General features: G+C 41.7%; 1 protein-coding gene across 9 annotated transcripts in view; it reads left to right on the forward strand.

The window, feature by feature from the left end:
* Positions 1-8,603: 8,603 nt before the first annotated feature.
* The window catches only part of TMEM108 (transmembrane protein 108), a 388,322-nt gene continuing 372,765 nt past the window's right edge, over positions 8,604-24,160 (forward strand). For 5 of the 9 annotated variants that reach the window (XM_086352768.1, XM_086352860.1, XM_086352947.1 and 2 more), the window contains exons 1-3: positions 8,612-8,745; positions 14,522-14,630; positions 15,241-15,355. The gene's annotated coding sequence lies outside the window, so the exon portion shown is untranslated. Of the gene's footprint in view, positions 8,746-14,521; positions 14,631-15,240; positions 15,356-24,160 lie in introns of all 9 variants that reach the window. The other 4 variants (XM_086353045.1, XM_086353121.1, XM_086352693.1 and 1 more) reach the window with 3 other exon arrangements.

Consider the following 24,160-nt stretch of genomic DNA (forward strand, 5'->3'; position numbering starts at 1 on the left):
TGTTTCTAAGTGTGAATGAATGCATGCATGAAGAGCATCCCTGGCTCAGGATTTAGTCTTGAGAATTTTTAAGAATCATTTGGTGGAAACCACATATGCCAATATTACATTTTCATAAAGGATGCTAAGCTCTTCTGCCTAGGAATGGAAAGGTGGTAGACATATAGTTCAGCAATTCGGGAGATAAAGTCATAAAAATGTCATATACTTGAGTGTGAGTAAGAAGTAATCCATCAGAGGGACAAAAGTCCAAACTACTTGGAGTATGATGTGTTTTATTTAAAGTTACAAAGAAAAAATCAATGAAAACAATCTCTAAATCATCAAGAAAATATTTTATGTGTGCCAGCAGCTAGTTTTTTGTGTGTGTGACTTGGTGTTGGGGACTGAGAGGGTCTTTTAAATCACAGAAAACTTGCTTAAATGTAAATAAGAATCAGTATAGGTGAGTGACACAAGGATGCAGAGCTCGAAATCGGAATTGTGTCAGGTACCAGAGAGAGATGAAAGGTCCCCCAGGTGCCAATTCTGATTGGCTGAAGTACCATTGTTTTTGTTCAGCCACTCAGTTCTGTCTGACTCTGTGACCCCATGGACTGTAGCACACCAGGCTTCCCTGTCCTTCACTGTCTCCAAGAGTTTGCTCAAACTTATGTCCATTGATGATGCTGTCCAACCATCTCATTCTGTGTCATCATTCCATTCTCCTCTTGCTGTCAATCTTTCCCAGCATCAGGGTCTTTTCCAATGAGTTGGCACTTTGCATCAGGTGGCCAAAGTATTGGAGCTTCAGCATCAGTCCTTCCAATGAATAGTCAGGGTTGATTTCCTTTAGGATTGACTGGTTTGATCTCCTTGTTTTTCAAGGGACTCTCAGGAGTCTTTTACAGCACCACAATTCAAAAGCATCAATTCTTCAGTGTTCAGACTTCTTTATGATCCAACTCTCAACTGTACACGACTACCAGAAAAATCACAGCTTTGACTATAAGGACCTTTGTCGGCAAAGTGATGTTTCTGCTTTTTAATACACTGTCTGGATATGTCATAGCTTTTTTTCCAAGGAGCAATCATCTATTAATTTCATGGCTGCAGTCACCATCCACAATGATTTTGGAGCCCAAGAAAATAATATCTGCCACTATTTCCACTTTTTCCCTATCTATTTGCCATGAAGTGATGGAATCAGATGCCATGATCTTAATTTTTTGAATGTTGAGTTTTAAGACAGCTTTGTCACTCTCCTCTTTCGTCCAAATCAAGAGGCTCTTGAGTTCCTCTTCACTTTCTGCCATAAGTGTGGTGTCACCTGAATATCTGAGGTTGACATTTCTCCCAGCAATCTTGATTCCAGTTTGTGATTCATCCAGCCCAGCATTTTCCATGATGAACTATGCATACAAGTTAAATAAAAAGGGTGACAACATACAGTCTTGAAATACTCCTTTTCCAATTTTGAACCAGTTCACTGTTCCATGTCCGGTTCTAACTGTTGCATCTTGACCTGCATATAGGTTTCTCAGGAGACAGATAAAGTGGTCTGGTATTTCTTTAAGAATTTTATCCATGTTTAGAAGAATACTGTTAATAACGGCTAACATTTATTTAGCATTTCTTACATGACAAACATTCTTTAAACACTTTGAAAGCTTGCTTGCTTAGTTGCTCAGTTATGGCCTAGTCTGTGTGACCCCATGAACTGTAGCCCACCAGTCTCCTCTGTCCATGGGATTTTTCAGGCAAGAATACCCGAGTGGGTTTCCATTTCCTCCTTCAAGGGATCTTCCTGACTCAGGGGTCGAACCCGTGTCTACTGTGCCTCCCTCTTGGTTCTTTACCTGCTGAACCTTGAGAAAGTCTGCTTAAACACTTTATATTGTTTAATTAGCTATTAATAGCTGTAAGAGGCAAGTAGTTGTATTGCCATTGTATTTCCATTTTACAGATGAGAACACTGTACAATCATTTATTCAGTACCTTCCAAGAGATAAACTCTCCAGGTTTCTACAGCTGGTAAGTGGAGGAACTGGGATTTGGTCTTGATTCTTCTCACAAGGATAGAGTTGAATCCCATGACTGACTAGAAAAGAGAGGAAGGTCATTTGCCATCCTTGCATTCTGATCTTTTCCCCATCTTTCAGTCACCTTCCTTCTTCTTTCACAGCCAGTCAAATTAAACACCTTTATGCTCACCCTCTGCTGGCTTTTACTGGTGCTCTGAAATTCAGTTCAGGAATTGCTTCTTGCAGAAAGTTTTCTCTGATCTCATCAAGAATTGGTGTTCCTTCTTTCCTACAGTGAACGTGCCTCACTTGTAACATAAAACTTTTTATTTTATATTGTGATGCCTTAAATTTGACTTAAAATGAGTTAAAAGCCAGGTTTCACATAGTATTTTTGTTGAATGAATGAGACTCGATTCCTTTCCTTATTTCTGTTGCACAATACTTATGTAGTCTTCTAAAAGTTACCTGCATAGGCGTTGTTGCCATTGTTGTTCAGTTGCCCAGTCATGTCTGACTCTTTGTGGGATAGGAGTTGAACCACATGGAATGGAATCACAGAAGTTGAACACATGGGATTTCCAGCCCTGTTATTCTTTTATCAGTTTGGAACTTCTAAACATTTTATTTAGTAAAAATTATGCTTATGTTTTCTATTATATGCACACATATGGTGTTTTCTTCCATAAATCATTCTCTCTCCTTTGTGCCTAAGCTTGCTAAGTGTGGTATCTCCATCTAAAGAATTAACTTGTTGGAAGGGGTCCATGGGTTTTATTTCTTAAGGTGGGGAGGTATAGATGGGCATATCACATTTTAAGTATGAAATACTATATAGAACATTAAAAGGAATACTTATAAATCTTTATAGATAATATATTTGTCACCCTGCGTATTTAACTTATATGCAGAGTACAGTATACAAAATGCCAGGTTGGATGAATCACAAGCTGGACTCAAGATTAGAAAGTAAAAGGAAAGTTGCTCAGTCATGTCCTACTCTTTGCAACTCCATGGACTGTAGCCTACCAGGCTCTTCCCTCCATGGAATTATCCAGGCAAGAGTACTGGAGTGAATTGCCATTTCCTTCTCCTGGGGATCTTCCTGACCCAGGGATCAAACCTAGGTCTTCCGCATTCCAGGCAGATGCTTTAACCTCTGAGCCACCAGGGAAGCCCAATCAAGATTGATGGGAGAAATATCAATAATCTCAGATACACAGATGACACCACCCTTATGGTAGAAAACAAAGAAGAACTAAAGAGCCTCTTGATAAAAGTGAAAGAGGAGAGTGAAAAAGCTGACTTAAAGCTCAACATTCAGAAAACGAAGATCATGGTATCTGGTCCCATCACTTCATGGCAAATAGATGGGGAAACAATGGGAACAGTGACAGACTTTATTTTTTGGGTTCCAAAATCACTGCAGATGGTGACTGCAGCCATGAAATTAAAAGACACTTGCTCCTTAGAAGAAAAGCTATGACCAACCTAGACAGCACATTAAAAAGCAGAGATATTACTTTGTCAAGAAAGGTTCATCTAGTCAAAGCTATGCTTTTTCCAGTAGTCATGTATGGTTGTGAGAGTTGGACTATATGATCCAGCAATCCCACTGCTGGGCATACACACTGAGGAAACCAGAAGGGAAAGAGACACGTGTACCCCAATGTTCATCGCAGCACTGTTTATAATAGCCAGGACATGGAAGCAACCTAGATGTCCATCGGCAGATGAATGGATAAGAAAGCTATGGTACATATACACAATGGAGTATTACTCAGCCATTAAAAAGAAAACATTTGAATCAGTTCTAATGAGGTGGATGAAACTGGAGCCTATTATACAGAGTGAAGTAAGCCAGAAGGAAAAACACCAATACAGTATAATAATGCATATATATGGAATTTAGAAAGATGGTAACAATAACCCTGTGTACGAGACAACAAAAGAGACACTGATGTATAGAACAGTCTTATGGACTCTATGGGAGAGGGAGAGGGTGGGAAGATTTGGGAGAATGGCATTGAAACATGTAAAATATCATGTATGAAATGAGATGCCAGTCCAGGTTCGATGCACGATACTGGATGCTTGGGGCTAGTGCACTGGGACGACCCAGAGGGATGGTATGGAGAGGGAGGAGGGAGGAGGATTCAGGATGGGGAACACATGTATACCTGTGGTGGATTCATTTTGATATTTGGCAAAACTAATACAATTATGTAAAGTTTAAAAATAAAATAAAATTAAAAAAAAAAAAACAAAAAAAGAAAGCTGAGTGCTGAGGAATTGATGCTTTTGAACTGTGGTGTTGGAGAAGACTCTTGAGAGTCCCTTGGACTGCAAGGAGATCAAACCAGTCAATCCTAAAGGAAATTAGTCCTGAATATTCATTGGAAGGACTGATGCCTGGCATACTGCAGTCCACGGGGTCGCAAAGAGTCAGACATGACTGAGTGACTAAACTGAACTGAACTGACAGATAATATAAAGAATGTAAAGAACGTAAACTTATCTTAAAATGTCCAGTGTTTTAGGCTAGATCTACACACGTTTACACTGTAAAGTGGAGAAAAGATAGCAGCTATTAAAACAAAGATACAGACAGAAAATGGTTATCCTGGCTAGATTTATACAATAGACAGGGACTAGAATCTTGGGTAATCAGTGGGTCTTCATGAATGAAATAAATGAAGTTTAAAGAAGCTATTTATTGCTAGAGAGATGAAAACATAATTAGCAATCATAAAACAGTCCTGTGGAGGTTCTGATTATCATGGAGCAATGGGTGGATTTTTTGGAGACTTGGCTATTTATATCTAATCTTTTCTTTTCAAATATACTTAAATCTCTTACTAAGCAATTTCGGGTTGGGAAAATGGGGAAGGGGGATTGCATAAGCTAACGCCTGATTTATATCAGATACTAACATTTCCATTTCCTGAGACAGAATAGCCAGGTTATACCTGTGAGGCGAGCAGACAGAAACAGAAAATGAATGACAGCCTGGATGTTCCTTTTTTTTTTTTTTCAATTTTTATCCTCCAGCAAGAATTTCTTTTGTTTCTTGATGCATCTTTTTGTAATGATGATATTCACAAGATAAAATAAATGCTTTTTTTCTAGTTAAAAATTTAAATTACTGATGCTAGTTAAATATCAGTGAAAACTGTCCTTATTTTACCCAGTGGATAAAGCTACAAGTTTATGAGGTGATAAAAATTTCTTCTCCATTTAATGCTGTGAAATATATTTTTAAAAGTGTCAGAGCAGAAGGAAGTTAGATTTCAGACTTACACATCAGATTCCATATTTCTAATGTGGCAAATCAAGTCATTTTTGAGCAAGATGGCTGTTGTTGGCAGAGTGTTCTGAGGGTACCTCACTAATTCAGTTAAAAACGAGGTCATATTCCACTACAGCAAGTATCACCCCATAGAAAAACTCTGTGCAACAACAGTTTTCCAAGGTCCAGGCACTAATCATTTTATGTCACAAAATATAAGAATTTGGTAAAATCTCAATAAAGAGAATTGAGACTCTTTCAGAATACCTTAAAATGGACTCAGCTTCATTTAGCTATCATGGCAAACTAAACTAATAGCAGAGCTTGAGAGTTTGAGATGTTCTGTAACAGCAGATACAACGTAGTTTCAAGTGTAACTAGCGCTGGCTTCAGAATTGTTACAGGAGGGAGCCTAGAGGAAGTTTGGGGTGTGACCGGGGAATCTCTGTTTTCACCAGGACTCCAGGTGATTCTGTTGCAAGTCTTGGGGAAAGCCTCAGAGAATAACTCTCAATAATGCTCAAATAGAAATCTGCTTTTAGTTAAGAAGGACACAAAACAAGTCAAGATAGCACCAGAGATTTCATTAGTTTGGAGTGGTTGTCAAAAGGTAATAGGTTTTTTGGGCAATATTTACTTAATCAACTGGAATTAAACCTAGTTGTGAACCTGGCTTTTAAATTTAGTCTACTAAATAGTTTTTGGAATATTTATTACCCATGAATTATTTTTTGGCTTTAAAAAAATCTGTTCTCACAAATTATATGGAAGCTTTCCCTCTGTTTCCAGTCTTTGTATCGTTAGTGATTTGTGTTGCAGAGTTGATTTCCCCTGTTAAAAAATGAGTGCCTCAATCTAGCAGCTTGTATAGGTATTCTCAAGCATGGCTGGATACAAATCACTGGTGGAACTTTTTAAACCTATTGGTGCCCAGGCTTCACTCCTCACTCCAATCAGAATCTCTAGGCACAGGAACCCCAAAATCTATTTCCTTAAAAGCACTACTGTCTTTTCATTTTGGTTTTAGCTTTCTTTGCTGTGCAAAAACTTTTAAGTTTAATTAGGTCCCATTTGTTTATTTTTGTTTTTATTTCCATTTTGACAGATGAATGGATAAAGAAGTAGTACAGGTATGTACAATGGAATACTATGTAGCTGTAAAAAGGAATTAATTTGAGTCAGTTCTAGTGAGATGGATGAGTCTATTACACAGAGTGAAATGAGTCAGAAAGATAAAAACAAATATCATATATTAATGCATATATATGGAATCTAGAAAAATAGTACTGAGGAGCCTATTTGCAGGGCAGGGATAGAGAGGCAGACAGAGAGAACAAACTTGTGGCCACAGCAGGGAAAGGAGAGGGTGGGATGAACTGAGAGAGTAGGACTGAAACATTTATATTACCATATATAAAACAGATAGCTAGTGGGAAGTTGCTATATAACACACGGAGCTCAACCCAGTGCTCTGTGACAGCCTAGAGTGGTGGGATGGGGTGGGGAGTGGGACGGAGATTCAAGAGGGAGAGGACATATGGATACTTAACGACTGATTGACATTGTTGTATGGCAGAAACTAACAAAACATTGTAAAGCAATTATCCTCCAATTACAAAAAAAAGTGTTACTGTATACCCAAGCTTGAGAACCACTGGTTTAAAGATAGCAAAATAAACTTTGTCTGAGATTTTCAAACATATTCTTCTTGGTTAGACATTTCTTTACTCTTGCTGCAGCCAGAACCATTGCTGTGCTAGATTCAGTGCATTCTTGTAACTCTTGAGTTTTGTGCTATGCTACCTCTGATAGAGTTACTGGTGAACAGTAGCTGAGATTATTAAGCAGGCTTTCACTTCTGGGGCTGATAAGCCAGAGGCCCAAGATACACTGACAAGGATAGAAGTTTTCTCTAAGTGACATTTTGATCACCTTGAGGAATAGTGAGAGAAAACTGCTGAAGCAGTGTCACACCACCTGGCCTGAAGTAGGAAGGTTTTGCAGACTGTAGCACTTAGACCTTAGAATCACACCGGTACACTATTGCGTAATAGGACTATGCTGAACAATAGTCTAGCCAGTCTGAAAATACTCAGATTTAGGTCAAGTTTGAGAGATGACAGAGGCACTGGGCTTCCTGATTTCCAGACTCTGGAATTACTGACAGAAGTCTATCTGGGCAATTTCAAAGATTCCTAAAATAGGATATTACAAACTCTGTCTTATATTGGATAGTTCTGACCTGAATTGTCCAAGGAGCTGCAGCAATTATGTCCCTGGATTTTATTCCTATAATGCTTCTTCCCGAGTTTGCCTGTGTAGTTCTGTGACAGACAAATTTCCAAAAAGCAGGAACCACTTATGCTGCTTCTCTGGCCAAGAATACAGCACAGTGACACGTCCAATATTTCAGGATGACTTAGTGTTCTCAATGAGGAGCGTCCACCAAATTAGTTACTGCCCCATGAACAAAGATGCTAAGTCACTTCAGTCGTGTGCGACTCTGTGCGACCCCATAGACGGCAGCCCACCAGGCTCCCCCGTCCCTGGGATTCTCCAGGCAAGAACACTGGAGTGGGTTGCCATTTCCTTCTCCAGTGCATGAAAGTGAAAAGTGAAAGTGAAGTCGCTCAGTCGTATCCGACCCTCAGCGACCCCATGGACTGCAGCTTTCCAGGCTCCTCCATCCATGGGATTTTCCAGGCAAGAGTACTGGAGTGGGGTGCCATTGCTTTCTCCGGAACAAAGATGGGTGATATTCAAATCAAACACGCCTTCCCTCGGCCTGTGCCCAAACTACAAACGTCACCAGAACACCCCTTGTTCAGTCAGTCACTGGAATACTTTATCAGTTGAGGAAGGAAGAGGTTTTGAAACTTCTAAATAACATGGAGTAGGGGGTTATAACCATCATTTTTAGACAAGTGCCTTTAAAATCTTGCTACCCAAAGCGTGGTCCTCAGACCAGGAGCATCATCACTGTCTAAGAGATTGTTGGGCAGAATTTCAAGTCTCCGTCTCAGGCTTACTGGATCAGAATCTGCTTTTGAATAAGATGCCCAGGTCATTCTAGTTCATATTTAGAATTTGAGATATCAATAGATCTAGTAATTGATCAATCTAGCACCAATCAGAGCCCAAAACAGAGATTCAACCCTTTGTACACGCCTCTCACCAGATCCACGCTGTAGCAACCGAATCCCCGGAGACATGGGAACCGGTGCAGCCGAGGGCAGCTTGGTGATTGGCTAGTCCGACCACGTGACCAGCGCTGGCCCTCCCGTGCCTGTGGATTGGCTCTCGCGGACGCTGACGGACAGGGCCGGGGCGGGCCAAAGCCAGGTCGGAGGGGCGCGCGCGGTGGCGCGGAGAGGCGAGGACGCGAATGCGCGTGCGCGAGCGGCGGGGCTCTTTCCCCGAGCCGTCGGAGGGAGCGGGAGCGCTTCTCCCGAGGTAAGAGCTGCCGCGGGGCGGACTCCCTGCCCCTCCGCGGCCGATTGCGGGCGAGCGGGGCGGGGGCAAGTCTGAGGTCCGCCCGCCCGGGGAGCCTCACTTGGGAGAGGATGCCGACCCAGGCTCAGTCATCCCCTTCGGTGCCTCGGTTTCCCTTTTCTGCCCGCTAATGCATCTCCGCATCCTCTTCACCGCGGTGACGGGTCCACCCGAGGGGAGTTGCCTACCTGGTAGCCTCGCCTCCGCCTTTGTTTCTCTCCCGGAGGGATGCTGGTACCGACCCCCTCCCCAGGTAGAGGGTGAAGGGTGGTGGGGCAGGGACGTCTCCGGCGCTAGACCTGGCCTAGAGCCGGGGAGAAAATGGCTTTAATGCAGTGGGATCTGTCACATGTGAGAAAGAAGAAAAAAATGTAGTGTCACTTTGGCCAAGCCACGGGACTCGAACTAATCCGGCGGCGGCGGCGGCGACCAAAGCCGTATTCCTGGCGCAGCCGTGCGGGCAGGGGTGGGGACAGGACCCTCGGGCCAGCCCAGGTGCGCCGGTGGAAGGCTTCTCCGGACCTGCCTGGAGCTCTCACCCCAGAGTTGCACCGAAACGCTTTCAGCCTGCCGAAGGGATCAAGAAATAAGGGGAAAAAATTATTTTAAAAGCCGCTGGGCACTGGCGGAGAAGGTCTAAGTGAGAGGCTACAGTGAGAAATTACAGCGAAACTGATGGCTGGTAGTTGTGAGGGGGAAGATCCCTGCAGTGAACTGCAGAGCAGACCATCACACGGATATTCTCCTTCAAGAAAATCTGATTTTTTTTTTTTTTTTTTGCGGGTTTGTGGGGTGGCTGGTTATCTCTGTAAACTGAGGTTTTTCTGGGCTGCCGAATCAAGTAATGACTTATTTTTAGCATGTTAATGGGTGCTAGGGAGAAGGGAAGGCAGGTTACACCCGTTTAGATCTCCTTAATTCTTTCAAAAGTGCGTGTTAAAAGAAGGCCTTTGGATGTCAAGGGCTGCGTGTGTGTGTGTGTGTGTGTGTGTGTGTCTGTGTGTCTGTGTGTCTGTGTCTGTGTGATTATGGTTTGGGGGTTGGGGGTGACTCCTTGAAGTCATACTTTACAAAAGGCATCCTCTGCCTCTTTCCTTCTCAATTTCCCTAGACCTGAAATAGCAAGAGCTATTATATACTGTACAGCTCATAACAAAGTATAAAAAGCCCCTTCAGTTTTCCACTAGTTAATTTATTAGCTATACCTGTTAGTCTGCTTGGTTCGGAACGGTTTAAACGATCATTAGGAAGATTTTACTGTATTCTGGAATTCCACTATAATTCATTTACAACTTATCCTGGTAGGAAATGGACAGGAATCTCTCTACCTGGTTCCTCAGAGACATCCTGACAGGGTTCCAAGGCTTTTTATTACTCTTACCTTCCCCATACAAAGTTTTGTTTCTTTAGGAAATGATGTGATTTTTTTTTCAAACATCTAAGACACACCGCATGCCTGTGAAATGCCCAAACTTGTTAAGAAATCAATTTACTTGGCAGGTTCAAACTAACTAAAGAAGGAACACTTAAATTTGTTAGGGGGAATCAGAATTAACATCAACTGTAGCAGATCAACTTTTGGTGGTTTTCTGGGGTGAGCCAAAGTAAAAGAAAAGGTGTTGCAAAGCTTGTTGGGAATGTAACAGATGACCTCATAAAGTAAAATATAGATTGTCACCTGACAGATTGGTACATAAAGCAAATTAGAGTAATTTTAGAACTTGTCAGTGATTTGTTTCTAGCTGGTATCAGTGGGGAGAGGAAGGAATTCTGAGGCTGGGGTAGGGAGTGTAGTTTGAAAAGGTATATGCTTTTGTGTTTAGAGAGAAAACGTCGATTTTGTTATATAAACTACACAAAGGACATGCAGTGTTTATGTTTAGTCTGTGAAAGGGAGGCAAGGGTTTTGGAAAGGTTGAAAAACACTTATTAGGTTAAACAAGGGAAAGCAGAAAGATTGGCAGGCTTAGTTCATCTTAAGGGAAGCAATGTACCTCAGTGACCTACAGGACAAGGTTTGTTCTCTGATTCAGTAAAAGCCCACTAATGTTGCTTCCAAAGCAAAAACAAAATCATTTCCTTTCTGTCGTTTCTGTCCCCTGGGTCAGGGAGGGAAGAGTGAATGAGAGATTAGAGTCTGACCTGCATGCCTAAGCAGTACTGTCCTTTGAGCAGGATCTGTGTCACACTGTGTAAATCTAAGAGCTGTCACGTTGATAGAGGTCTGAGCACCTTCCCTGGACTCTTGCTGTAAGATAGAGTGGGATAACATTGCCACAGGTGGAAGCAAAGTGAGAACATCTGATACGGAAGCCCTAGGGTGAGGAGAGCTAGGAAGTGTTTAATTCACTGAGGCTCTGCCTTTGGAGCTTTGAGAAGGCAGAGCTGCCTCTCTACTGGCTTGACTGGCTGGGTTTTATACGGCTTCCCAAGGACCTGCCCTTCACGATGGGGTCTCCTGTGGATTTCTGTGTCTCAGGTTGTAAGCATCAGTTACGCTTGTAATGTACTCTAGAAAAGAAAGGCTCACAAAAGCACAAATCTAGGCTGCCATTCTTTCAGGCATGTCAACCTCAGGCTTCCAGAAAACAAGTTATGCCCTCCCTACCAGTAGATGGCACTGCTGTCTCTGGGAATTCCTGGAGGAGATTAAACAGGAGCTGGCAAACCAGTGATGTATAGCCTCTGGTCTAGAAGATTTTGAAAGGCTGTGTCAATTCCCAAAGAAAATCATTAAAAAAAAAAGAAAGAAAGAAAAAAGTTACAAAAGCCAGAAATATTGATACAAAGTAGGAATGATGGTTGTAGGGGTTGAGAATGGGTGCCATTACTTTGCTGATTGTGTGTGGGAAATGGAGAGGGTAAGCTGACAAGCGTTGGAACACAGGTTTTGAAAGCCCTTGCATACATATTGTTGGCTAATTGAAAATGAGGTTGAATTCATGATTCAATCAAATTTCCCAACAACTTCTAGCGTCTACGTCTTTGCTTATAAAACTCATCTGTATACAGGGACTGGACTATGGAAATACACAGATAACTTTGAAGCCTAATCAATATCCAATAATTATGTATCTGAAGATAGTGGTGAGAGTATTAGTAAAAATAATGCTCATGCTTACTATATTTTAGGGCTGTCCATAATATTCTAAAACTTAAAAATTCCTAACAAGTATTCTACAATTTTAAGATTTTATTAGCAATTCACATCCTGAACTTTGGTTTTATTGACCTTATTAGCCAGGGTTTGTTCATTTATTTCCCTCTTTTGAACTACCTTTTCTTTCATTTTTTAAAAAAAATAATTGACTGTTTTGATATGAATTTTGTAGCCATGTATTTGAAGGAGATGATACTGTTGCTAGTGAGGTTACTGTGCATAGCATATGAGCTTTGACCTTTCTGGAGGCATAGAACTCTGCTCCTGGGAGTCATTACCCGAATCACCTGCTTCCTCATGCAGTCCCTGTGCTATGGCTCAGCTTTTTGGAGTTTATTTCCATTTCTTTTCAAGTGAACTCATGAGCTGATTTTTATTACCAATGCCAAATCCTAAAATCTTGCTGACGCTAGACAGCAGTAGTCACAACAGTTTGCTAACATTACCTCATTATGTGACCTCAAATACATTTCTTTGCCTTTGTGAAACTCACTTTTCTCACCTGGGTCATTGGAATTGGGTGAGATGTGATGCATGTCTCTTGAAAAAAATCCTAAGTCAAAAATTCTACGCCCAGCTGATTCTCATAAAGGGTCAACATTTCTGAAGCCCCTGAAAAATTCTCATCTGAAAGGTATTTTCATGCAGTGAACCTAGAGCAAAAAGAAATCTCACTCATATTTCTTCTCAGAGAATCCTAATAATTCAGAGTTGTAAGAAACCTTAGGGATGGTTTAGCTTGACCTTCTCATTTTATAGACACAGAGTTTCACCTCAGAGCTGAGTGATTTGCCCAAGCTAACAGAACTAGAGAGTGGTAGAAAACTGGGAGCCAAGCTCAGGTCAGTCCTGCCTTTTCCAGTGTTGAATTTCTTCACCTGCCATCAGTACGAAGAAGATGCTGTGTCTACAGGGCTGGAGCCGAGAAAATTCTGAGTAATTCCTTAAAGTAGGGTTTTTAAACCATAGCGTGAATAGTATCGTGTTGGGCAGAAATTCAAGGTCTGACTTCTTTTTTGCACCTCATTCTTTTCTTCACTGACTGTTCTTGAGTAGTATTCTTTACTATACATCCTTGTGTTTTTTTAAACTTTCCTGCAGGAGAAAAAAACTTTCTTTACCCTGGAAGAGTCACTCCCCAATCAGATGTTTTTAAATTGGGTCCATGAACTCTCTGAAGGCTATGTGACTAGAATAATTTCCATATAACTGATTTCCTTTTTATTCTTATATATATATTTTTTTCTCTGCATTTAAGAGATTATTCTGAGGAGTTCCTTAGGCTTCAGTAGATTGCCAAAAGTACGGGAGGGTCCATGGCACAAGAATAGGTAAAACTTCTAGGGTCGAGAAGAGGTTCTGGGACATTGCCAGGATGGGAGAGTTTTGAGGTGCTAGTGACACTATGGGAGAAGCGAGTTGGGGGTGGAGTACAGAAGTAAACCTGTAGCAGTTCTTAGAACATTTTACCTTTATTAAAATGCTTAAAATTACTCACTAAATGAAGATGCTGATAATAGCATTTTACTCAACGATGGATATGCAAGTACTGATTTCCATTTATCATTTCTTGTTCATTAAGTAGCACCTCCTAATTTTGCCAAAACACTTTCAAATTTATATCTCTTTATCGGAGACATGCATATTAAGAGATTCCATTCTTCCCTTCCTGATTTAGGACTTTGAATTTGGACTCCTGTCTTTCATTGCTGAGGCCCTATATTTTTACTTTCTGCTCTTAACTTCGAGGACTCACCGTGATCTCAGAGATGCAAAATAATTTAAGTATCATGGATAAAAAAATCTTGAGATTCCTTTATTTGTCCCCAGGATTGGCTATGGAAACCTCTGTGCCCCCTCAGCTAATTATTAATATTTCCTTTCCCTTTTTTATTTGCAATCTCAAATTCTCTTTTTCTAATTGTTCCCTAATAATTCCCATAGCAATGACTCAGTGTGTATGTATGGAAAATAAAAATTCTTGTTTTTGCCAGAAGGTATACAGAAGTTAATTTGTGTTCAGGTCACATTTTGGACTTGTGAGATATAACTTTGGTGGTGATCACTGTTTCAAAGAACATTTGCTTGAAAAACTTGGTCTGCCCTGTGACTCCCTTCCCTTACGTTCGGTATGATGGTGGTCCACGCTGGTGAATGCTACCTTCTGGTGCCTTTTTAGATTTGGGCCAGAGTAGCCATTTACTCTCACTTTAGCAGAAGAATAAGAATTACCTTTTCTTCTTCAGCAGCTTATCGATTTAATTTATGTAATAACAGAAGAAAAAGTCCAATTTCTGTACTCTGATTCCAGCACACTGAGTTAGTATGAGATGAGATTTGAGGGACATTGTTGACTTCTGAGTTTGTTTCCTTGTCTGGAAAATAAGAGGGGAAAGCAGTGACCACTTAAATTCTTTCTAGTTCCGAAATTTTGTGACTCTTTGAAATTTTACCTGGTATCCTGAAAATGGGGAATTTATGTATAATCGAAGTTGGTGCCGGTTCTTTATATCTGCAGATCACTTTGTGGAATACAAAAATATTCTCTAATTTTTAAAATCTCTTTTCTACTTCAAGTGTGGTCAAAGAACAACATCTGGGAGTTTGCAGCTCAGCATTTTGTCAAGATACCCAGGAGCTATGCATGCTGTTTTGTCTCATTTCTGAGTCTCACATTGACGCACAGGTCAGTGAGGGAAGCAGAGTATTTCACAGATGAGGAAACCAGATCTCAGAGTCATTAAGTAACTAAGTTAGATTTGCTGTTAGCGTCTCACCCAGAACCCCATACCTTAAAGCTAACATCATCTTCGTTGGGCTGGAGTCAGGCTTGTATGATACTGATTATTAGCTACCCAGCAACCCACGGATTTAGGTGTGGCTGTGTAACTAAGTGGAAGTAGAAAAGTATTGTGGTCCATTTCTAGGGAAAAAAGAAACAAAAAGAGAGCACCCACGCAAATTCCTCCATGCTGTTTTATACTCCTTGTAGGCTGGAGTGGAGAGGGTCCCTACGAGATCTTGGGATGCTATGTTAAAGGATGGCAGGACTTTTGTCAGCCTGGTTGCCTGGATTACTGTTAAGGGAGACTGTTCAATTGTGCAGTATGTACACAGGAACAAGAAATAAGCTTTTATTGAGCTTAAACCATTATATATGTTTGGGTTTATGTGTTAAGTAAGTACTGATAGTTAGCCTATGCTAGCAAATTCACCTGAGGAGCGGTGGCTTGGAACTTGAAGTTATGGATCTTCTGGCCTAACGTATTCATTCATTCGTTTCTCATCTTTGGTAGTTGGTGATCGATTGGTTGTGATCCACCATGCAGAAGTGAGCGATGAAAGGCAACAGAGCTGATGGATCATGAGGATGTAAGTGCATTTGAAGGCTCTCACACCCTCTACTCCAGGGTAAGTCAAAGGCATTCTTTGCCGTTGTTGTTCTGGTTTTACTCTTGTCTTAACAGCCTCTTGGCATCACAGACAGGGTGCCCTGTCTGTGAAAGCTTCCCAAAGCCTTTAGTGATTCAGGTCATAAACATTGTTAAGGTCAGCACTTACAAAGCTAAAACCATGATCAAGGTGATGGGATAGAATCTGCATGGGCATATCTCAACATAAGAATTTTTTAGTGAGTTTGTATGGGGTTTGATTTACATAGGGGGTGAGGGTGTTGCTGGGCCTTCCTGAGAAGGGAACTAGGCCTGAGTGCTGTTTTCCTGTAGCCATATCATACTGTTGTCTCTGCTGACACAAATTCCCCTCTCTCAGCACTCTACTCTTCCATGGATCACTATGCTTCACTTTTCCTGCGTTAATCACTTTTTTTGGCGGGGGTTGGGGGGGGTGTTAGGGGGGGAGGGGGATGGGAAACTGCTTACCAGAGAGTTGATGATTTCCAATTTGGTAGATAATAGTGGTAGCAAAGCACATGGTTCTGCCCATTCCATTTTATTTTATCCAGTGTCACTGGAAGTCACACGTCCATTCCCTCCTCATTTGTTTGCAGTCCTTAGTGCGATGGATGTAGTCACCGGGAGCATTATAACTAAAGCTGCTTTGGATTTTCATCTGTCGTGAAGACTTTGAGACCAAAAGGAGGTTTGGTGTGCCCTTCTCAGAGGCAGTGGAGGGCTGAGAGGGAGGAGTGGAAAGGACATCCCATCCTTTCTGAGGTCTCTGGCTTTTAGAGCTTAAACTAAAACCAGACTCACTACAGAGAAAATAATAATTAATACAAATCTAAGCAGAGCTAAGACGGGTTAGGAAAAAGGGGGACAGGAGGTTATATTTAGAAAAAAAAAAAAGTACTCAGCTGAGAAACTGAATGGAGGATTGTTTTTAAGCGTCTTGGTTCAATACTGTGGAGTCCTTGCTGATAATGTCCCATTACCCACGTGCAGACAGAGGGCACCCAGTAAGGCTGATGTCCTTCTGTGCCTCACATGGTTCAGTAATGAGTACAATTTACTGAACAAAATAGACAATTAGGAGCTGTAGATCTCTGGAGATTCCCATAAGCATGCATCATTACAGCTCTGGAGTGATGCATGTGCTTAGAGATAAGCAAAGCAGAGGACAGGGAGCTGTAGGGCACAGCAACAACTGAAGGGTCTAGGTGAGCAGCCAGACACAGACCCCGGCTCGGCGCCTGGGGGTCACTAAGGAAAGGACCTGGTCTCTGCTAAGCTATCTCATTAGAGGAAAGGAGCCAGACTTTGCCAGCTTTTCCTCATTTTCCTCTGTGGCGCCAAAAAGTATAGCATGACAGAAATAGCACTCAACTGGTATGTTTCCGTGTAAATGCTGTATGAGGATCAAATTACAGAGGGAGCCATTCTTTATTGATTAGGAGCCAAAGAAGCTAGTGCTGGATGCCAGAGGATCAGGGGTTCTCATCCTCAGCACCAGTGGCATGCTGAGCCTGGTGCTTCTTTGTTGTGGGCTATCCTGTGCATTGAAGCATGTTCGGCAGCATCCTTGGCCTCTACCCTCTAGATGCCTGTAGTTCCCCCGACCCCTACAACAATCGCGACAATCAAAAGTGTCTCCAGACATTGCCAAATGTGCCCTGGGGAAAAAACTGCCCCTGGTTGAGAACCACTGCTGGAGGTGATTTAATTTTGCTCTTGAGTTTCTCTGGGATGGCATGTCAGTAACTTAGTCTCATTATGCTTGTTTCCCTACCTGTGAAATAGACACAGCATTTGTAAGTCAGTAGCCTAAAGAAGGGATGTACAAAGCACGGTGTGATTACTTGAGAGCTCTATAATGCTAAGAAATACCTGTATCCTCGAATATCCAGGACCCAGGGATCACTCTTAATCCTTATGAAGGCAGTAGCTGAGGAGCAAGGGAGTTTGAAGGGTCAGTGGTGTGGGAAATGATGCATAGTGCCAGACTCTGATTTCACTTGCTTCATATTCAGTTCATTTCAACAATATACTCTTGAATAAAGGCTTTTTTTTTTTGTAAAGGGAAAAAATGGGAGAGTAGAGGAGAGAGAAATAAGCCCGTTATAAGAGCAGTCAAGGAAATTGCTTTTAAGTAGGGATGGGAGATTGTGGTAATCTCTTAAAGTGACTTGTGTAATTAGTGCTAAGTTGCTTCAGTCATGTCTGATTCTTTGCGACCCTATGCACTGTAGCCCACCAAGATCCTCTGTCCATGGGGATTCTCCAGGCAAGAATACTGGAGTGGGTTGCCATGCCCTCCTTCAGGGGATTTTCTGGACCTAGGGATTGAACTTGAGTCTCTAAGTCTTCTGCATTGGCAGGTGGGGTCTTTGTCACTAGCGCCACCTAATGAAGGTAAGTCACTAGGACATAAAGTCACCAAAGGACATTAAGAAGTAACCCTCCCAAAGAAAAATATCCTCCCAAATTACTATGGATCCTAGAGCAGATTTTTTGAGTAATACAACAAATACCAGAGAATGTTTGGAGAAATCTGTTTTTATTCTATAGCTTTTCCATCTATTTCTTCTCTCCTTTGAAAGTATAGAAAAGGGGTTGTCTTCAACCCATGCCCTTTGAATGATACATAAAATGTTTTAGGATCTCAGTTTTACTTCTGCTCATCTTCTAGAACTGTGCTGGAATGGTGAAAAGGGCTATCACCCTGGCTTGGGCCTGAAGCAGTCATGTTATTTTACTAGAAAACCTCAGTTTAGGAAGAGCAAGTGCAGGGATTAGATGTAAACTGTCCTGGCAGGTTTGAGTTCAGCCTTGCTGACGTGTTGGTCTCTGTACCTATTAGATACACTCACCAAACTTACACCAAGACCATACTGACACAGGCACAGTGTGGACAGAGAGTGTGGCCATCATCAGGAAGTTCTGTTGGACAGCACTGCTTTAGTCTGTAAAGACTATGTGTCAGAAATCCATACTTGTAGTGACAGTGTGTGTGTGCTTGTTATAACAAGACCTCACTTCATTTAAAACAGAATTATGTTTTGGATTTCTCCATCCTGGGTCACTTTTCAGTCTGTGAGAGAATCTTGCTGAACTTTTTAGCTGCTGAAGCACCTGTCACAGAAAGTGCCATGAACCTGTCTCTCTGACATAACTGAGTGCACTGCCTCAAAAATATCTGTGCTTTAATCCCAGACTGCTGAGCTGTCTCTTTCCATTTGGTATCTCCACACCCTGACCCTCGGTGGTGAAGCTTGTTTGTGCAGGATGTCTCTTTTGATACTGCCTAGAGCAGCAGAGCTTCACAAAGCATCTGGGACAGGTGGTGAGACAGTTTTCACCTTCCTTCCTTCCAAGCCCCAGCATGGCTCAGAAAAGTGTTTCATAAGAAGGTATTAGTTCACAAGCTTAAGCTCTGAGGCGTTATCCCCTAAAGGATTAGTTTGTAAAGTAGTATATGACATATTTAGTAGTTAAGCCCTTGAGCAACATGAAAGAATTTTCAGGTGATATTATCTCTTTCTAGTACCAATATTAGTTGCTCTGAAACTATCATAATTAGAACAAATGAAAATATGTAGAAATAAAGACATATTTTAAAAGATGCAATTTAAGTCTAACTGAGCCCAAGACTGTTTTGCATGGTAGAAGGAATGAGAGCAGAGGGTTTGCATGCTGTGAGCAGCGTTGCAGGAGACAAGGCATGGAGATGGCTGGGCTGAGATGATTCTTTGACGGCCTTCACGGACTGCCTCTCTCCTGACTGTGGTACCGATCCTTGTATTGCCCTCTTCTCTTCACTTTGTGTTTCTGTTCTGCTTGGGGTGTTGGAAGGGTCTTAGTGTTTCTCAAGGGAGGTGCTCTTAGCATTTTGATAGAATGACTCATCCCTGTGTGAAACTTTGCTGCCCATTATAAGACATATAGCAACCCTGGTCATTGAATGTTTGTATTACTCTAACCAAGTCATCAAGTCAACCAACAAAGCCCCCTGTATTTCTAAAGATGGCCTCTGATTGAGAATCACTGGCTGCTAGAGCGTTGGGGGGTTTTAGAAAGGGGGAGTATTAGAGTTGCAGAAGGTGCAGGTGCTCAGAGGGGCTGGCTCATTAATTTCTGATATGACCTCACCTATTCCCAGTGCTGGAACTGCTTTGGGAGCCAATATTATTCTACAGAGACCAGAAGAATCAGGTTTTGCCGGTGGAAAACTTGGTCCCTGAACCTTGAAATCAACCCAGAAGTCACAGGGGGAAGTCTGTTAGGGCCACAGAGGATGGAGAGATTACTGAGGCTCCCAGAGCATGCTGGTTTTTATTCTTGACTGGGAGAAAGAATGCAGCAAGGGAGATTTAAAGACAATCCAAGAGAAAGGGATTTTGCCAGCCATTTCTTTTCTTTCTCTGTGATTACAAAAACTGGCAAAGTAGCCCTAAATTTGTGAGGTTATGTGTAGACTCTCAGATGGGAAATCTGAGGTTGTTTTATAGTTAGTAAAGAGAAAAAGAACACTTTTAGACGTCTTGCTGTGGGGCATCTATAAATGTCTCTGATTACAAGAACAGAAGCTCATTCAAGTTACTTTAAGAAATGGAAGGCTTAAATAAGAATACGTGGGAAAATAAATGTCAGGCGTGTGGCAAGTTGTGGGTAATCCCAGAGGTCTTTCAGGATGAGAAAGAGCCATCATGTGGCCAGACCTCACAGCGACAGGACCTAACTCAGGACCAGGAGGATTATTGCCTGATCTGTTGCAACTCCAGGATGTGTCTGCACCAACAGTGCTTGATCAGTCATTTACATGGCTCAAGATTCCTGTTTTGGCTTCTCTACTCATGTCTTCCTGTCCCCACAACCTAACTGGTGGTCTATGTATGGACCAAGAAGGAAAAGAATATGATAATTCTGTAGTAACTATCAGCCCTCTGGTTATAGAGAGCTTTCTCCCAGGCAGTCTCAGAGGTACTGATGCCCTCTTTTGGTCCACACAGTGGTGGCCTGGGTCTTCTTGCTTCAATAAAGACTGGTTTTTCTGGAAGGGAGCAGTGGTAGGGTCGACAGAATGTGAGACCTCTCTTGTGTAAGGACACTGAATTCTTAACTCTTAGAATCAACATAAACAGTGTTTATGGGTTATGTGTATAATAAAGAATTGGAAGATGAAGCCTCTGCATTCAGTAGCAATTATGAAAAAGCCTGAATCTGTTTTTTTAGGAGACTAGCTGCATCATGCATTGGGGAAGGAAATGGCAACCCACTCCAATGTTCTTGCCTGGAGAATCCCAGGGACAGGGGAGCCTGGTGGGCTGCTGTCTATGGGGTCGTACAGTGTCGGACACTACTGAAGCGACTTAGCAGCAGCAGCAGCAGCAGCTGCATCCCAGAGCAGAATGGTAGGGAAATTGCTGGGCTAGATGATTGGGAAATCAGCAGTTATATTTTCCATATGGATATTTTATTTTTTTGCATCTGTCAAACGTGATTCTCTCAACCACCCATGCATCTTGTAGGAATAATGGCTAGGTAGCTGTCTAAATGTTGAAAGACATTTTGATATCTCTGACAAGTGTTATTCAACGGCTGGGTGTGTAAGATTCCAGTTCTGACAAAGTAAAATAATTTGGCTTATTACTCCAGAAATAAATTCCATATAGATGGTGTCATTTTGGGAATTACTACCTTAAAGGCAGACTTTAAAATGTTTTGTGTTGTAGTGTGTTCTGTTTATTTACCCGCAATCTTGGAGAGCTAGTTTCATTTGAACCAGTGATTGAATATGACTTTACAAGGGAGTGCATCCTCATATTTGCAGAAGGCTCTGTCCTTATTTATGATTCTGTGATAGGGTAAAATGATGGTCCTGGCTTCATGGGCCATCACAGCTGTGAAGGGCCTGCTCTGTGACGTCACACACAGCCCAATGGCTCGCTGAATTCATTTAAGGCTCTTACTCTTTTCAAGCAGCTGGAGCATGGGAGTGACACATGCAGAGTTAGTATTTCCTTAGCTGCAGCTTCTGTTGAAGGCGGCAGAAGAGAAGTTCAGTGGGGCTTCTTCAACTGCTAGTTGAGGAAAGAATGTAGTCTGTTACTGAAAGATGATTGGGATCAGCTTTCTCACTCAGCTGCTCAAAGGAGCAGAGATGAATCTTTTGCTTCAGTTTCTCTTCTTACTCTAGGAAGATCCCTATCCCTTCTATGGAATTTTTTTAACAAGAAGGGAAAAATAGAGAATTGTATCCAATACATTTTAACATACAAGATTATATTTCTTCTGAAGAAGGTTTGTATATAGTAACCATATATCACCAGATTAAAATCCTCAATTTTAGTTTTAAAGAAAATCTAATCTTACAGTATAAACCAAACATAAAGTCAAATTTTTGCATATATAATTTATTTTTTATAAAAATAAAACATAGAATTCCTGTTCTCATAGAATCAGGAACTAATTTGCAGCCCTTGCATGAAGATTCTGTAGCAATGGTAAAGACATCTGCTCTCTCAAAGGTGTAAAGAGATGAAAGATGATGCCTGAAAGATGCCTGAGAGTCCCAGGTCCTGAATCCTGGGATTTTGTCCTACTCTAGGCCACTTCCTAGATAAGTGTTGGGGGATAAGTGTGATAAATGGACATAGATGCTTGAGGGGAGGGCTGAAACCTCCAGCTTTGATGAAGTGTCCTGTGCTTCCCATGAGCCACAGGAAGGAATAGATCCTACTCAGGCCTTTCCCTCCTGAGCCCATTGTTGAATCCTGGCCTTAGCCTTTCTAGGAAACAAAGATATGGCTGAAGTAATATCCTCAAACTTGATTTCTTATTAGCACATCCCTTTTAAAAGAAGCTTCCTGGACGAGGACGAAGGCAGGCAGATGCATGCTTCCCTTAGCTATCAAGCTATCCCCTTTCTATTGGAAAGTAAAAGAGAAAGTTGATCTGTCCTGTCTGACTCTTTGTGACCCCATGGACTATATAGTCCATGGAATTCTCCAGGCCAGAATGCTTTAGTGGGTAGCCTTTCCCTTCTGCACGGGATTTTCCCAACCCAGGAATTGAACCCAGGTCTCCCACATTGCAGGCAGATTCTTTACCAGCTGAGCCAGAACGCTTATTAGATCACTTCTGAAATTTTTAATTATTGACATTAGTAAAACATTTGCCAGACATTAAACAATAGAACATTAATAGAGACCCTCAATTAGTGTCTTTTAATTTGAGAGCCCCAAATCCCATGTTAATATGGTACTAGACTTAAGCTTCTTGTTCCTTCTGGTGTTTCTCTAAATGTGTTTCCATCTTTTCCCTCCTCCCACTAACCCTGTTATCTAGTTTAGATCCTTTGTCTGTTTACCCTCTTTCTTACATCTTTCTTGATTTCCAAAGTTCTGTGATTCCCAGCAGTCTGAAGGACAATGTGCTTCTTAACTAGGCATAAAGACAGTCTGCAGTATGACTCCAACTTACTGTCTGACTTTCTACTCTTTCTGTTCACAAACTGCTCCTTACTCAGACTGGGCCTTGGTCCAGTTGTCTATTCTGTGCATAGAATGCCCTTTCTTCCAGTGACCATATCTGTTTGGTAGCATTGAAAACCTTTGTCCCATTAGCCAGATGTGCATTTCTATCTTGTCTCTATCAGATTTTAGAAAGGTGACTTTGGGAAAAATATTTAATTTCTCTCAACCTCAATTTTATTATTTGTAAGAAGGGACTCAAAATAGCCCCCTTATAAGATGCTTGTGAACACGGTACCATGCCCTTGCTTCTGACTGCCCAGCACCAAGCTGTGTATGTAGGCTTATCATCTGCACTTGCTGACGAAGTTACTGGTCAGATTTGCCCAGCTGATCTGAATCACATTTCTTGATTAGCCATCCTCTGCCTACAATTGCTGCACCTTCTGTAAACACATGTTTCTTCTCCAGTACCCCTAACTTGATCAGTAAGCACCTGAAAATATACACTCCTAGGGCATGATGGAAAGGGGACCCTCCCACACTATTGGTGGAAATGTAAATTGGTGCAGACACTATGTAAAACAGTACTGGAGCTTCTTTAAACTACAAATAGAGTAACTATATGACCCAGCAATCTCACTCCCAGGCATGTATCCAGAAAAGACAAAAACTCTAATTGGGCTTCTCTGGTGACTCAGCGGTAAAGAATGTGCCTGCAGTGCAGGAGACATGAGAGACACAGGTTTAATCCCTGGGTCGGGAAGATCCCCTGGAAAAGGAAATGGCAACCCACTCCAGTCTTCTTGCCTGGAGAACTCCATGGACAGAGGAGCCTGGTGGGCTACAGTCCATGGGATCGTAAAGAGTCAGACGTGACTAAGCGATTAACACTTTTTCTTTCTTTCTTTCTAATTTGAAAAGATAACATGCACCCAAGTGTTCATAGCAGCACTGTTTACAATAGCCAAGACATGGAAACAACCTAAGTGTCCATCAACAGATGAATGGGTAAAGACAGTGTAGTGTCTTTACTACACACACACACACACACAGACACACACACAGAGACACACACACACAGTGGAATATTATTCAGCCATAAAAAGAATGAAGTAATACCATTTGCAGCACTGTGGGTAGACCTAGAGATTGTCATACTGAATGAAGTAAGTCAGAGAAGACACATATCATTTGATATTGTATGTGGAATCTAGAAAAAAATACAAACGAACCAATTTACAAAACAGAAATAGACTCACAAACATAGATAACAAACTTACAGTTATCAAAGAGAAAATGGGGAAGAGGGATAAATTGGGAATTTGGGATTAACAGATACACAC

Source organism: Bos grunniens, chromosome 1, assembly GCF_055505025.1.
Source record: "Bos grunniens cultivar Pamir isolate PY7600 chromosome 1, Bosgru_T2T1.0, whole genome shotgun sequence".
Classification (NCBI taxonomy): Eukaryota; Metazoa; Chordata; class Mammalia; order Artiodactyla; family Bovidae; genus Bos; species Bos grunniens.